Genomic DNA, 16,370 nt, shown 5'->3' on the forward strand with positions numbered 1-16,370 from the left:
AACATCTTATCATATGTCAGGATAATTAATCTCTGTCAAAACCTAGCCTTATGATGACTCAATGAAAGATCCATTTATATGCCTTGATTTTTATTTTTTTAAACCTTCACAAACTCACTTTCACTTCTGACGGTGAGGTCCGTAGTGTGAAAACATTGTTTTGGATGCCTCTGTATCCGCAAAAGCAACTCCTAACAGACAAACCTTGCCAGGGAAATTTAATTGCTTTATATTATACTTTCCTTCTGACCTGCAATGATAGTGTTATTCCCAGCAAAGGGGGTATTTTCCAATTCCATTTTCATGCCAAAAGAACGTTATCTTGAAGCATTTAAAATTAGATTTTCAACTCTCTCAGGAGCAGAATTCCTCCCTTTATACAGTTTGCTTTGCTTTTTGCATAGATTTAGTCTTTGGTTACTGACAGTTCTGGGAAAGTTTTCATGTTCTTGGCAAGCTTACTTGATTGAATCTTTCAATATGCTTGGAATGGAAACTACTCCTTCATTTTACATGAAATTAGTTGTGTAACGGTTGGCTTTAGCTTATGGTTTCTACCTCAAAACACATTGGAGGCATTTTCTTACAATGAGGCAGAAATTATACCCTGCATATACTGTGCCTTATGAATGGGACTGCTGGTTGTACCTCTGCAAGAGATTTTAAAAAGTGCATTGTTTTGCTTATGGAAAAACACTTACAAAAAAACAAATGTAATGAGGATTCCAGCAACTTCCAGCTCCAGCTTTGCATCATTAGAAGGCAAAAGAATACAAGAGTTGAGTGGAGCTGGTGGGAATGTTGTGACGAAACAGGTTTTCATCAGAAAATGCTTGAGAAGGGGCTCTCAGGGCTTCTAGGCTCCCTGCCGACCATCTGGAAACATGGAGGCTATCAGGCTTCCACGCGCCAAGGCTCCCAGCTCAGCTCTGACCCCCTCAGAGTTTCTCTGCCCTGAGCTTGGGCTCCTGGCCTCAATTTTATTTCAGATTTTTTCTAATGAAAGGTTTCAATGATTTCCAAAACATTTTAAAAAGTATTTTTCGCTGCTGTGGGAAATTTAGAATATTCTGCATTTCATTCTGACACAGAACACTTTTTTTGGTAGAATTTTGGAATTTCCCATGGAACAGAAATTCAGATTCATAACATGTATCTAATTATACCACAATTGGAACCAGACACTGGTCCAAAGGCAAATCTCAAGTGACTTATGGGGACAGGATTGGCCCTGTGTCTAAGCAGCACCGAGAGACTAGACATTGCCCCAACGGGGGGGTGACAGACGGTGGTTAGTAGTATGCTGCACATTCTGAAGGGCAGAAGCAATTGGTGTGCCCTCCCTGTGTGCTATCAAACTCTTTGGGAGGAATTCTGCACTGTCCCCAATTCAAAGCATTGACTGAAAGGTGCAGTTCTGGCCCAAATGAGGCAGACACAGTCTTAATGTCCTGGCTGACGTTTCCTCTTCAATCAGTCATGCTCAGACAAGCTACACAAGAACGTTCTTGCTCAGCACACAAAGGCTGTCACATTCTCCTGCACAAGCACTGCACTTCCGGTATTTTGTGAAGTGCTTTAGGATACTTTGTACAGAACAAGGTCTGTAAGCACTGGTCATCCAAAACACTGTTTAACAAGACAACTGAATTCCTTTTGGACCTATTGCCTATGTGATAAAACTGTGTTCAGTATCTCTCAAATCAGGGAATATCAGACACGATTATCTCCATATTTCTTTCTGTAAAATATTTCTGGCAGGATTTGTCAATGCATTAGAATTTCTAAAAGCAGGTAGAGTGCATCTATATATTTAACAAAGCTCTCCTCTTCATAAGGCACAAGTCACTGAATTTTCTCTGCCACAGTTGGGATCAGTATTATTAATGAGCTCATGTTAGATGGACAGGGAGGGCCTATCTGTTTTTATTCTGCATTTGTACAGTGCCTATCGCATTGAAGTTCTGGTGCTTGACTGGGGCTCCTAGGAGTTACCACAATACAAATAATAAACAGTGAATAATGCAGAGGAAGAGGGGAGACTGTGGACAGATTTGAGGGAGATGAGGGGAGAGTAGACAGGAGCATTGTGGCACCTGAGAAGAAGTGCCCACTAAAACCCCGCATCTAGGCAAACAACCCTTCCCTCTCTTAAAATAAAAACAAACAAAATGAAATAACCCTTCCCAAACCTATACATAAGTCCTGACAAATAGTTAGACTTACAATGCAAACTGAGTAACCACTCAGTTGTTTAGTAATGTTTGCATACAGTGGAGTATATTAACTGGATATATTTCAAAGGAACACAATGAAGCCCATCCTTTGTTGCTACAAGAGACTCTGAAAGGCAATGCACTAAGCCAGAAGTTAATAGAGACCAAACTCACTGAGATGAACGAACAGCTTTGCATGTTGTGTTTTTTTCACAAATCAAATGACACAATTTATCCATATCTTAAGTGACAGCTCTTCAAATATATGGTCTGTCGTTAAATTCCCACTAAAATAAAGTTTAGCTTGTTAAAATCTTTCTAGAGAACACTGTTAGAGAATGAGCTGGGGGACCCAGAGGCAGATTGAGTAGATGGGCTTCTTTTTTGTGGTACTTGTTCCCCTCGACCTAATTGTCGAGTAGGCCCTGTATTAGTTACAGCACACTCTTTTTATCTAAATTAATATGTAAATACCTACATTTACTACAACACCCCCAATACCCTTATTGAGTAACGAATGCCCATACAATGAATATTAATAGCTATATACTGAATATAATTATCCCCGCCCCTGTTTACAGCATTAAGCATATTCTACAGACATTTTTACCTTGAAGATACATTTCTTTGCAGTAATTGCAGCCATGCATTCCCTTAATCAGCAGTTTGCAGGAAAGGGAGGAAGGGGCCATGACCCTGAACTTGTTTATGTGGCTGGAAAAGGAAGGGAGGGGGGGAGATAACACCTCTTCGCACAAAGGGTATCCTTTAAACAACCACATTCCTCATGCAACTGCAACGCTTATCAATCCTTAACAAGCAGACGGGACGGGAGAGGGGTAGCACTTTATCATGGGCAGAAACGGTGTCTGTCCGTGCTTCTACTCCCTAATACCATTTCAGCATACCCTTACATATCCCAACAAACACATATCTACTATTGCACATAACTGGAAATGATCTTAAATGATATGCAAAGCTCTTGTGTTTATCCAATTTGCACAATATATGCTTGTGTTTTTGCTAAGAGTACCATGTGCCAGGAGTTGAATTTTTGTATGAAATTATTGTGTCGTGATGGACTTGAGCAAGGATCCTTGATCCAAACACACCTGAACTTTGGGGTTCTTTAGAATTCAGTCCCAAATTTTGTTGACCCTGAAATTTGAAATCTGAACTGGAATCTATGACTGAATGTTGCATATGGCTCCTATCCGTATAAAGGGCTGAACCAGAACCCAACACTTTCAAACTATATGTTGTTTGAAATCCAAATCTAGATCTGAATTTTGTGATGCATTAAGTAGGCCTAAATTAAAGAAGTAAGAAAGTGATAGAATTACGTAAGTACTTATTGTAAATAGATACAGCTACAAAAAAAAGAAATTAAAAACTGTATTTTTCCAAACGGAAATGAGGAAATGACCTAAAAACTCTGCATTAGTCTTCTGCTCATTTCCAGGTATAGTTCAACATATTGCTCATGATCTGTGAAGTTGTGTATGGTCTGGGACACAGTGTGTTGATAAATTGCTTGACTCCCTATGTTACCTACTTGTAGTTGTATGGACTGAACTCTCCTAGAGCAGGGACAGGTACGCTTAATGGAGGTCTAACTTTTCCAGGACTTGCTACTTCTTGAATTACCAGAGATTCAGGTCCAAACCTACCTCTTTGCTGAGGTCTTTAATTGCCCATTTGAACAAGTGTAGGCATGTACTATTGTCTTGTACCTATGAAGGCCTATATTTAGTACATTTGTGTCAGTTTATCGTGTGCCATGTACACCATTTTAAAATCTCTAATTTAGATTCCCAAAAGGCTGTAGGCACCTAAATCTCAGAATCAGGACCTAGATTCACAAAACCCCTTCTCAGCTGCCTCCAAACCCTATAGGTTTCTAAACTCACTTGGCACCTAAATTTTTGCAGTAGAAGTTCCCTACCATCTATGTTTCTGCCTTTGAGCATGTGCAATGCAGCCCCATGCCAGACATCTGGACGCCTCTGCCTCAGTGTGGTGCATGAACCATGGAAACATAGGCATCCCTTTGCCCAATCCATTAGGTGTGCTCAGACCTCTCCAACAGGATCGGCCCACTGTAGGCAAGCTTACCTAGAATGGAGTTGGGGAGAGGAGGATGTCCCTCATAACTAGAGCACTACCAAATGCGACACGGACCATGAAATCTGATGTTTTGTGTACTTTTACCCTATAGTAAAATCTAATGCAGTTATATGTACCGTTACAGGTCCCAGATGTGATTATTAGCTTGTTTCAATATAAAAAAGAAAGGCCATGAACTTGACAGGATTTATTGATTAACACTTTACAGCAGCAAATAACACTCAGGGCTCAACTCACTAGTTGGTAGATATGAGCATCCGGGGCAGTTTTGTATTGTAGTGATCTCAATTGGTCGCCTACCATAAGACAAGTGGAATTGTTTTAAAATGAGTGTTCAAAGTAAATCAAAAACCTCTACAGTCATAACTGCAGCAGATCATGTGAAAGAATTTGGAAGCCAAGTTCTACATGACAATGGTGTTTTGTACAAGCTGCAGTGTCTTGTTGGATCACCCTTGATGGGCAACAGTTCAACGCCACTTAGACTTGGAAAGCCATAGAACAAGAAAAAGGGCATTGCTGGGAAATGATTTCATCTCTTTTTAAGAAGATGACAGAGAGCAGTAAGACCCACCATTTAGCTACAATGGAACTTGTGGATACATTTGCAAGTGCTAATATACCGTGGAAAAACTTAACCACTCAAAGCTGCCTGAATTCAGTCAATGGAATGTACAAAATGTCAATTGCTTCCCAAGTAAAAATAAGCTATGACAAGACTACCTTCCAAAGGTTTTTGCTGGTGATTAAATCTTCAACTCATGTGAGTCTCTTGCAGTTATTTCTGATGAGTTCACTGATGAACAAGACAACTATGTACTGCATGGTCTGTTTGATTTTATTTCTGACAAGGTTGGAGATGTATAGACAGGAAAGCTAACAACAGTGTTTGCAGACTGCATTCACTTGGATGCTGTTAACTACACTATAATTTCTCCAATGATAATTAAAACCATTTCAAAATATGGTGCAGACTTTGACAAAGTATCTGCTTTCATAAGCAACAATGCAACTTACATGACAAAATCTTTCAAGTCTGTTATGCAAGGTCTAATGCCAAATACTGTCCAAATTAGATGTAATGCATATATAATTTCTCTTGTCAGTGAGCTGTGGAGATGCGAGCTTGGTAAAGTTGGTAAACTGGTCAGCTACATTAAAACGATCTTTAAACGCTGCCCTAGCCTCAAACTTTGATATAGGCAGAACACTGCAAATGTGACTGAAATGTCTGAAATAGGGGAACAAAAAAATTGCACTTCTCCCAGAGTCATTACTCATTGGAATTCCTGGTTTTGGGCTGTACAATACTATGCAGCTCAACAGAAGTACTACTCTGAGTTTGTCTCAGAAGAGCTCACACTGACACCGAAAACGCAGATTTTAACAGACCTTTCAACCCTTCTAAATGATGCTCAGCTGAGTGAGGAAGTTCAGTTCCTTGCCAAGAATGCCACAGGACTGATCGACTTAATCACTTGGTTTCCACATGTCACAATCCACCAAGCGTACAACAAAGTAATGGATGTACTGTTCTGGACTGACAGTCAAACGAAAATCACTCTGACAATGCTGAGTTAAATGCCAGTGCTCAGCAGGTGTTTTCTTGCATGGCAAAGAAGCTTCAGCAATATTACTGATATGGGGAAGAGTCAAGCGATACAGAAAAAATGGCTCAAAAGTTTCAACAGCCTGGAGCAGGCTTCCCAAAAGCAGTGCATATTTTTGACCCTACACAAATGCACATGCTGATGGTGAACTTGATCTTCAGTGGAAGGCAGAAGACCCCCACCTCACAAGGCTAGCTCGGCACTGTCTGACAATTCCAGTAAACTCCATGGATGGAGAAAGAGCTGCATCTAAACACGGACAGGTGTTCTCAGCACAGAGACGGAATGAAGAAAGACACAGTTTCAGGATACTCCATGCTCCCATTCAATTAATGACATTTGAAACCAGAACTTTTTTTCACAGCTTTTGTTAACTTAAGGGCTTTACATATTTATATTTTGCCATTTTAAATACATATTCATGCTTTGTTTCAATGCTGTGAAATGTAAGATTTCAATATCTGAAACCGTGAAATTCAAGATTTTTTAAATGCTATGATCGTGAAATTTACTAAAATGGTCCGTGAATTTGGTAGGGCCACTCTGATAACTTTTAGCCCAGTGGTTAGTGTATTCACCTGTGCTGTCGGAGATCACCAGTTCATGTCTCCCCTCCACTGGAAAAGGAAAAGGGATTTGAAATGGCATCTGCCACCTCCCAGTGAGTGTTTTAGCCATTGAGCCAGAGGATATTCTGATGGGGTGGGGGCTTTCTCCTGTTAAAGTTGTTCAACTGTGGATACAGAAACACTGGGCCAGAAAGAGAAAGCATGAATGACACTATAGCCTGATGGATAGAGCTCTCACTTTAGAGTGGGAGATCCAGGGGCCAGTCCCACTGCTCCAGTAACTTTTTAACATTCTTTATCCACAGTGAAGAGCTTTAACAGGAGAGACTGTGAGAGAGCCACAGTGGAATGTCCCATAGCTCACTTGGTTCGACGATCTCCTGAAAGGTGGCAGTTCCTAGTTCAAATCTCTTTTCCCACGTCCCAGGTGAGTACCCTAACCACTGGGCTTAATCCTGGGAAGTCTGCCACCACCAGTTTCTTACAGCATAGGCACCTAATGCCAGGAGATGTTTACAGCTGAAACATATTAAATACAATGAAAGAACTTGCACACATGCTGATAAGCTTATCAGAATTCATCCCAACTCTCACATGGGCTCAGGCAAGAGCAGTCTTTCAATACCCACCCTAGGGGCTTCCTTGTGGTTACAAATTCATCAGAGCTTCAGCTTAGGACATGCACCTACTGTTATGAGTCTTCCAATCCTTCCCTAAGGATTGGGGCCCTCTGTGGACTAGAGTCCTGTCCGTTTGCTGGATCATGAAGGAGGAACTAAACCCCACGGTATTTATCCAAAAATCCTTTATTTGTCTGTTGGCCCCTGGAAAATTGTTTGAGCTAGTATATCCATTTCTTCCCAGAAAATTGGCATTAAAGGGTGGATAACGGATGAAGTATATTAGCCTCTCCCCCACCCCCAGTAGAGGAGGTACATAAAATACCACAATAACATATACACAATTACATGTTTAATACAATGAACCCCACAGACGTTAACCCTAATTCAGTAAGGTTCAACTTAATTCAGTAAAGTTTATCTTAATTCCATAAGGTTTGTTCATCTTATTATAGCTTCTCATCAATCCGTCACAATGATATTACTGTGTGAAATGTCTTTCCTAAACATCTGCAGTCAAGAGTTTTAACTTGACTTTAGGGCTGGAAAGTAGGGGGGGGGGGAAGGGCAGAGGGATAGCTCAGTGGTTTGAGCATTGGCCTGCTAAACCTAGGGTAGTGAGTTCAATCCTTGAGGGGCCCATTCGGGATCTGGGCCAAAACTTGGGGATTGGTCCTGCTTTGAGCAGGGGGTTGGACTAGATGGCCTCCTGAGGTCCCTTCCAACTCTGATATTCTATGAAAGGCATCTAATAAATGCCTGGAGACAGCTGTCTGCATTACTGATGGGGGGCCCATATCAACTAGACTGTCCCTATATTAATCAAGAAATCAAAGAAAGAATTTAATCTCTGCAAATTTAGATAACATTGTAAGTGGGTTCCCAGTAGAAACTGACCTGAAGTCCCATTCAAGAATGGTTTTGTAACACTGCTGGAAACGATGTTTTCAGCACCAATTAAGGAAAACCATTGCTGACAAAAGTCATCAGCAACGGATCAATTTCCCAGTGTTCAGAGGGCCTTAAAGTATTTTGAGACTGGGTGTAATGGGGTGATGTAGCCCATTGTGTGCCAGAGCCAGCCAACCCTAGTTACTAAACAGACACACCTGAGCAAGGGTCAAGTGATTCCCCAAGAAGAGGACAGGAAGCTGCAGAGATGGGTGGAGGAATGCTCAGAAAGCAAAAGCCTGAGAAACTGTAGCTGGTGTGAGGAAGCTGCTATAGGAAGCAAGACTGTCTCTTGCAGGGAAATATTGAACTGTGACCCAGCTTTAGGAAGGAGGACTGGGGACTTCCTATCTAAGAGAAGAGGGACATTGAACAAGAGTTGAGGCCTGGAGGGCCAAACTCCTGATTGAAGAAATAGAAAGAGCCATTGAATTGGGACAAAACTCCAGGAAGGAGGGCTGGGGACTCCCTACCTCAGAGGAGAAAGACACTGAACTGGGGTTGGGGCCTGAAGGGTGCATGTAGGTCAGGACTAAATAAATTGGACCCCAGAAAGGGAGTGTTTTAATTGCCTTTGGACTGTGTGTGCAGGGCTTATTTAAGAAGTCCCTTGAAGGGGAAAGTGAGGCACACTCCTGTACAGTGACCTCAGGCTAGGATGGGGCACTTGGGTGGTGATCAGCTCAGTTCAGTGATCAGCTGTCACCTTGACAACTGGAATAATGGACATTTTAAAAAGAATTCAGATCATGACTGGCTCATTAAAACATACTGCAAAGTCCTTCACAAGAGGAGAGCTTTCATACAATTAATCCCAGATGAGAAGTCTCCCTCAGATTTGTGCGATTTGGTAGTTTTGCCTAATTGAGCGGAGAGCTAATGGTAGTTTAAACAAAAAGTAAAGTAAACAGAAAACTTGCTTGAACTAATATTTGCCCACAGAGAAAAGTGCTTGGGGACAGGAAGGTGGCATGATTTTTTTTTTCATTAGAAGGATATCGTTGATTAAATTCCTGGGCCATATCTTCACCTGCCATACATCAGCGTAACTCCATTAATTTCCCATAGGTGAGGATCTGGCCCATTCCCTCTGTTAATAATATCTTAGATTAAATAAACTGAATTACTATAAAGTTTGAACCTGGATCAGGATCTGAACTTTTCCCAGAATTCATGATGGTCTTTTTCTTGATCCATCTGTAATTATGACAGCAATCACAACCTCTTATAACACCTACAAATTCAATTGTTTACTTGCTTTTTTTTGTCTCTTCCTTTTCCCTGAATAAACACATTGGATTGCAAGGATTAAAAAGGATACCAGGTCTTCCAGGAAAGGATGGATCCCCTGGACCAAAAGGAGACAGAGGTGCAGAAGGACCAATGGGAGACAGTGGAGGCAGAGGTAAGCAGTGCACTTATTTTGAGGGAGGGTAAAGAAGAAGCCGAAGAGTGCATATATAGAGGCTATTATAGACTTTTTAACGGTTTTCATTTCATAAATGTTCCAATTGGGCTTTGCTGCTTCTTTCTGAGTGTTGAAGAAATACTCAGAGGTGGGCACTGGGGAAACCAGACAGTCTGGTTTGCAATGGAGGGAAGTGAGCAAGGCTTGAAGGGTTATTCTGATGAACTCAAACGTCTAAGAGTAGCATCCTACAGGAGACAAATACCACAGTGGTGGATACCTGATCCCTGAGTTTGTGGGATGAAGGATGTGCTGCTGGAAGACAAGGAAGAAGTCCTACAAGGGTTCACCAGGAGCAGCTGTACAAATGATTTCAGTTCTTGTTCATGAAATTCGTTCGTGATAGTTGTACCTACTGCCAAAGTCAAGTGGGCTTCTAGTGAGTGCACATGTTCTTCACAACTCTCCTCAGAACTTTGCTAATTAACTTTGTTCTAATTTCCAAGGCTTTATTTTCCTAACTATGTTGTCTTCTGCTTCTAATTTTTAGCTTTTACAGTTGAATTGAAAAGCTAGCATTTCGGCAGGGGCTATTAAGAATTGCACTCAATGGGTAGTTTCCCTTTTACTTTCAGTAGACCTGTGGCCTCAGCACCTAAGTTTTAAACTTGTTGAATCTTCTTGAGGAACCAAGAAATCAAAAACAGTTTATTTGGTGTTACACTTGTGATTCATTACTAGTTCTGGAGATCACTTCTCTGGCTTTTTTAAGCTTTTAGAAAACCTTCCATATTTTAATGTGACACAATAAGAATAATACTATTATTTTCTCCTTCAGAATGTGAGCTTTTAAAAACTGAAATAAGGGATTTGCAAGAGCAACTGAAGGGCCTGAAAGCTCCTGTCAGCAAAATCCAAAATGATAAGACAAATGAAGTGCTGTTCATTCCAGTCAGTGAGAGTAATTTGGAGTAATTTAGATGCAGATCTACATCGCTACTTCTTCAGAGTTAAAAAGGATTCATATCTGGTGTCTGATCTGGGCTTCTTGCTATTCATTCATTCTCCAAACTTCTGTGTACTTGTTGGATGTTTTAGTAAAGTAACTCAATTCTACAATATGGGCAGTGCAGGTCTAACCCTCCTCTCATGTGTATTGTTAGCCTTGGCAGGTCTCCACTTTCGTGTAATTAGGAAAGTCCCTCTGAGAATAGCTGTAGGATCAAGTGCTAAAAGAATCCCATTCAAAGTATACTTAAGATGAAATAGTGTGGTTTGGGTAGGGTCCATTTTGTGTCTGAAATGTTATTTGATTTGTCCTGTGACCAAAAAGAACAGTGGGAGACAACCACTATCTGACATCAACAGCATGTGTGGCCTCATTCTGCCCCTTGATTTCCCATTTACTTTCTCTGGAACAGAAACAATCCCTTGATTCTTACCTGTAAAAAGGGGTGCAAATGCTAATTGAGATAATAGAATGATGACAGGACTTCTCACTGTGCCCTATCAAGGACAATGGGCCTGGCCTCATAAAAAGTACTGCAGTAATGTTCCCAAACACCATGCCTTACAATAGTGATATGGCAATATTTTAAGCTAGCAGTGGTTAATTGTATTCAAACTCTGGTACTGTGTACAATTCCCACTCTGCTCTCTAGGATAATAAAAACTTCCTCACCTATGCCTTCATTGCTAACTGAAGTAACAATAATAAAGTATAAACCTCAACCTAAGTTTTTCCTGGTTGTGATAGGGTCTTCCTGAGACCTTTTGCCTCTGTCCATAGTTTTCTCTGTACCAGTAACATATTCTTCCCCTTTTAAACTTCTAGGTTAGTGTACATAAGTCTCAGCTGGTCTGACAGAATGAATCAACAAAAATAACTGCCTCTTGCTCCAGGGTCCTAGAACCTGTTATTCTAACGTAAAGAATAGTGTGTGAAAAAATAAACTTAGATGTACTGTGCTTCTGTGTTTTTTCTAGCTTGGTTTTTCATAAATGGAAGTAGTGCCATGAAAAAACATTCAAAACCAGTGGCTCTGAAGGTGACTTTGAGACCTCAAAAGCCACATGTTCCCAAGCTGGTGGCCTGCTTGCTTCTCCAAGGAGTTCTGCAGAGAACAGCGCCATACAACAAATAGTAGTTCGTCATAACAAAAAACATTTATTGGAATAAACGATATACAAACAGGAGGTACATTTCAGCATCTAAGTGGTGAAGCAATAGGATACTCAAACTGGGCTGCAGGAGAACCAAATAATCATTTTGGAGTGGAAGACTCTGTAGAAATGTATGCAGATGGCAAATGGAATGACAAATCCTGTAATGAAAAACGGTTAATAATATGTGAATTTTAATCTCCCTGTCCTTGTGGTTTACGTTAAAATCAGTTAGTGCAAGTGGGCATGCAACTTTAATAATTATATAACCTTGTTGATTTACAATAGCCTCGCATTTTGCATACTGTGCTGCATTAGCGATGTAAAAGTATAGATATGCTCAATTTTGATGAAATCTGTGTCCTGAGCTGGCTAAAACTGAAGAATACTACAAGTGCTGTGAGAAATTGAGACCTACACCGTTTCCGACTTAAATAAAAACAACTATCACGAGGAACTGACGGAGAATACAGATCACGGGTGTATCTTATGTCAAAGGCCAAAAGAGGACCATTCTGTGCCACACAGTTCCAGCAGAGAAGGGCTATTCTACACTGGCAATGCTAAAGTGCTGCCACGGCTGTGCTTTAAGGTGGCTCGTGTAGTCAGGGCAGAGCTCTCTCCCAGTGCTCTAAATAAAGCACCTCTGCGAGAGGCATAGGTACCACTACACGGTGCTTTACAGCACTGAAACTTGCTGCACTCCAGGGGGTGTTTTTCACACCCTTGAGTGAGCAAGTTGCAGCACTGTAAAGCGCCAGTGTAGACAAGCCCAAGTGTAAGAATGGAAATGCTAGATTTCCATTAATCTCTGTTTAAAGCCATTTACAGGTCTACAGTATGCTTATTTATAGCCTTGTTCTCAGGTTATTGAAATGGGGGGAATTCTGGAAGTTTGTGGGTCATATGTCCCTTGATAGCCCACGGGAGTTTGGGCACATTGTGGATTTAAATCCCATTATACAAATGCCATGGCACTTTACAGACAGACAAAATTCCTGCCCCAAGATTTTACAATCTAAATAGAGACAAGACAGAGAAGACAAAATTGGAGGAGGAGATAAGGGAAATGGGAGACAGACAAAGGCCAGTAAAACAAGATAACATACTGGTTGGTGGTTTGACAGACTTTTGGTGGATTAATGCTTCTTGTTTCATTTTTTTATTCACTTTTGTTTAGGCTAGCACCTAATGTTGATCATACAGTGTCAAGGGAAAGCTTCACTGCTCATAGGGACCCTGGTGTGATAATACCACTGATTATAGAGGGGTCAGAAAGAATTTCTAGAAATATGCTAAGTTGCCATAACATGAATAGTACTTGAAATAAAGGGACTCCAGTCCATTTACCCAGAATTTCCAGAAGGAAATCTATTCTATCTAAAGCAGCTTTCAACGATGCCTTGAAGCCTTACTTTCCTGGTGGTTGGTAAAGCACCTTATCTCTGTGTTTGTCCCGCTCTGAGATATGATGAACTTGTTTCAAGATCTTCATGGACTCAGCTATGTTACTGTGGATACGTAGTTACTATGGTCCCATGAAGTGAAGATCTTTGCTTCCTCATTTTAGTGATGTCATCTCATTTATTCAAAAGCAACTTTATTAATAAAAAAAAAGAGTCCTAGATGAACATTCCCTTACCTAGTTTAACCTCTCTATCCATAGCTCAGGCAGGTCCATCTGATTCCCCATCTCTGAGTTGGCTCTTTCTGAGTCATCTCTTTTCTGAGCATGGCTCTTTTCATTGCCACACTGAATAGCATGGCTGGCCACTCACTTAACGCCCTCCTTTTTCTGCCGGCTAGCCTTTATAAGGATTTAGACATTAGGCTGAGCCTTAAAATGGGTAAAACATCATAGCCTGGCTTATGCCAGATAGATCACTTCTGCCCCCCCGTTGATAGCCCAGCCATTGTTATCTTAATTCCTTTGAAGGCGTGTATCATGCCTTTCCTGTTTGGTCCTTTAACAGTCCCTTTTGATTTACCTATGCATTCCATCAGGAATCAATACAAAACTGAACAGGGAAACCAAGTCATGTACACTAGTAATAAAAAATACGAGGCATTTTCTATTTAAAAACCAAGCATGCACGTACATAAACACCTATACACCCTAAAAATTACTTACCCTCGAAATACAGTCATCTTTGCACACAGTTAAGTCAATTAATTTAGCCAGCCTTAAATCGAAGCAGCAGCATGTGTCCTATCCCACGGTTGTTGACAGATTCGAAAAGGTAACAAAAGGCAATGGGATGAGCCAGAAAATCATCGAGACAAAGCTCATTGATCTGAATGACCATCACCGGTCTGGTTGCTGTGTTTTTCAAAACTAATACGATATAGAAACATTAATAAATAAATGCAAAATAAGCTGTCCCTGACAGAAACACGGTGTCAGCCATAATATGGGAAAGAGAAATCAAAAGTTGTTTTCCTTCTTGATAATATTAGTGAGTACATTCTTTCTGCAAAGATCTGCAGCCAAGAAATGTAACTTGACTTTAGGACTGGATTATAGAGAGAGCATCTAATGTCTACTTGGAGACACATGACTGCATTATGGATGGGTGGCTCACGTCAACTAAACTATCTCCACATCATTGTATGCAGCGTAGTTGTAGCTGTATCAGCCCTGGGATATTAGAGACACAGCTTGGCTCTCTCACCAACAGAAGTTGGTTCAATAAAAGATATTTCCTCACCCACCTTGTCTCTCTAATATTCCCACATTACTCAGAAATCTAAGAGAGAATTTAATCTTTGAAAAATTAGATAACATTATATGATGGCTTCCTAGTAGAAACTAACTTTGAAGTCCCATTCAAGATCATTTTAACACTGCCAAAATAGCTTTCTCCCATCTACGCTGTCATTAAAACTGTTTTTAGCACCAGTTCAGGGAACCCATTGCTAAAAATGGTTGTCAGCAGCAAGTCAGTTTCCTAGGTAATCCAAAACACAGCCATGAGAATTCAAAAGGGAAACTGACAAGCAAAAGACAGATACTGCCATCCTTACTTGCTTGTGGAAGAAGATATTACACAGAGGGAGCAGGTATGGAAGACTCCACCCCGACATAAAGTGAAAATGACTAGCCTATTTTCATTTTCTAAGCTGAGTGAAGTGCAAAATAGGAAAAAAGGAAATTAAATTTTAGTTTTTAATTTGGTAATTTATGGAGCTAATTAACTTTTTTCACATGTAAGATTTATTTGTTAACCTTACCTATTTAATTTAGATACACAATTCCATCTTCTGCAAAGCCATCAGCATTTTCTTTGTAGGCAGATGGATTTCAGTGAGATTTTGTTTCTCTTCTTTTCTTCAAAACTACCATTGGTGCTTTGTCAACCAAACTTACCAAGTCTCATTCATTTGTGGAAAGACTCCCTCATCCAGGACTCTTTTTAAAATGGAACTAAAACCCTTATGTCAGGGTTCCTTCCCCACTCTGAACTCTAGGGTACAGATGTGGGGACCTGCATGAAAAACCCCCTAAGCTTATTTTTACCAGCTTAGGTTAAAACTTCCCCAAGGTACAAACTATTTTATCTTTTGCCCTTGGACTTCATTGTTGCCACCACCAAGCATCTAATAAATATACAACAGGGAAAGAGCCCGCTTGGAAACGTCTTTCCCCCCAAAAAATCCTCCCAAACCCTACACCCCCTTTCCTGGGGAAGGCTTGATAAAAATCCTCACCAATTTGCATAGGTGAACACAGACCCAAACCCATGGATCTTAAGAACAATGAAAAAGCAATCAGGTCCTTAAAAGAAGAATTTTAATTGAAGAAAAAGTAAAAGAATCACCTCTGTAAAATCAGGATGGTAAATACTTTACAGGGTAATCAGATTCAAAACATAGAGAATCCCTCTAGGCAAAACCTTAAGTTACAAAAAGACACAAAAACAGGAATATACATTCCATTCAGCACAACTTATTTTATCAGCCATTTAAACAAAACAGAATCTAACGCATATCTAACTAGATTGCTTATTAGACCTTTACAGGAGTTCTAACCTGCATTCCTGCTCTGGTCCAGGCGAAAAACAACACACAGACAGAGAGAACCCTTTGTTCACCTCCACCCACTCCAGCTTTGAAAGTATCTTGTCTCCTCATTAGTCATTTTGGTCAGGTGCCATCGAGGTTATCCTAGCTTCTTAACCCTTTACAGGTGAAAGGGTTTTTTCTCTGGCCAGGAGGGATTTTAAAGGTGTTTACCCTTCCCTTTAGATTTATGACACCTTGTGATGAAGGGTTTTGAAGTGTGTTTTAGTTTGATTTCAGTCATTCCAGTTACCAAGGTGACAACCAAAAATCAAGGGAGTTTAAGTGTTGGTTGTGTTTAGGATTCCAACACAAAATAACCACGTTCAAATAAATTTAAAATCCTGTTTCCAATTAAATTAAAAATAGAATTCTTCAACACTATTTGTTCATATTAAGTTTTTCAAATCCCTTCCCACCTTTTATAATTGATCTTTTTAATGTTGTTTCTCAGGCCTTTCAAGTTTCTTCTATCGGCAGACTCTGTCATGCCATCTCCTCCCTTTCCCTTGCTAAGCCCACCTCCTCCTTTCTAACCATAACTCTACCTCTTCAAGCCTGAGGGTCTTTTCCCTTTTGTTTGTCTCTACAGCCTTACTGGCCCTGTCTACCAGAAGGAATAATGGGCTATTCACTTGCTAACCAAA

The 16,370-nt window shown here is 40.4% G+C and overlaps 1 protein-coding gene across 1 annotated transcript in view; it reads left to right on the forward strand.

Moving 5' to 3' along the window:
- SFTPD (surfactant protein D) overlaps positions 1 to 16,370 on the forward strand; it is a 207,619-nt gene that overhangs the window by 165,127 nt on the left and 26,122 nt on the right. Inside the window, exon 2 of the mRNA XM_075130797.1 lies at positions 9,400 to 9,498. The gene's annotated coding sequence lies outside the window, so the exon portion shown is untranslated. The remainder of the gene's footprint in view (positions 1 to 9,399; positions 9,499 to 16,370) is intronic.

The sequence above is a fragment of the Caretta caretta genome, chromosome 7, assembly GCF_965140235.1.
Source record: "Caretta caretta isolate rCarCar2 chromosome 7, rCarCar1.hap1, whole genome shotgun sequence".
NCBI classification, from domain to species: Eukaryota; Metazoa; Chordata; order Testudines; family Cheloniidae; genus Caretta; species Caretta caretta.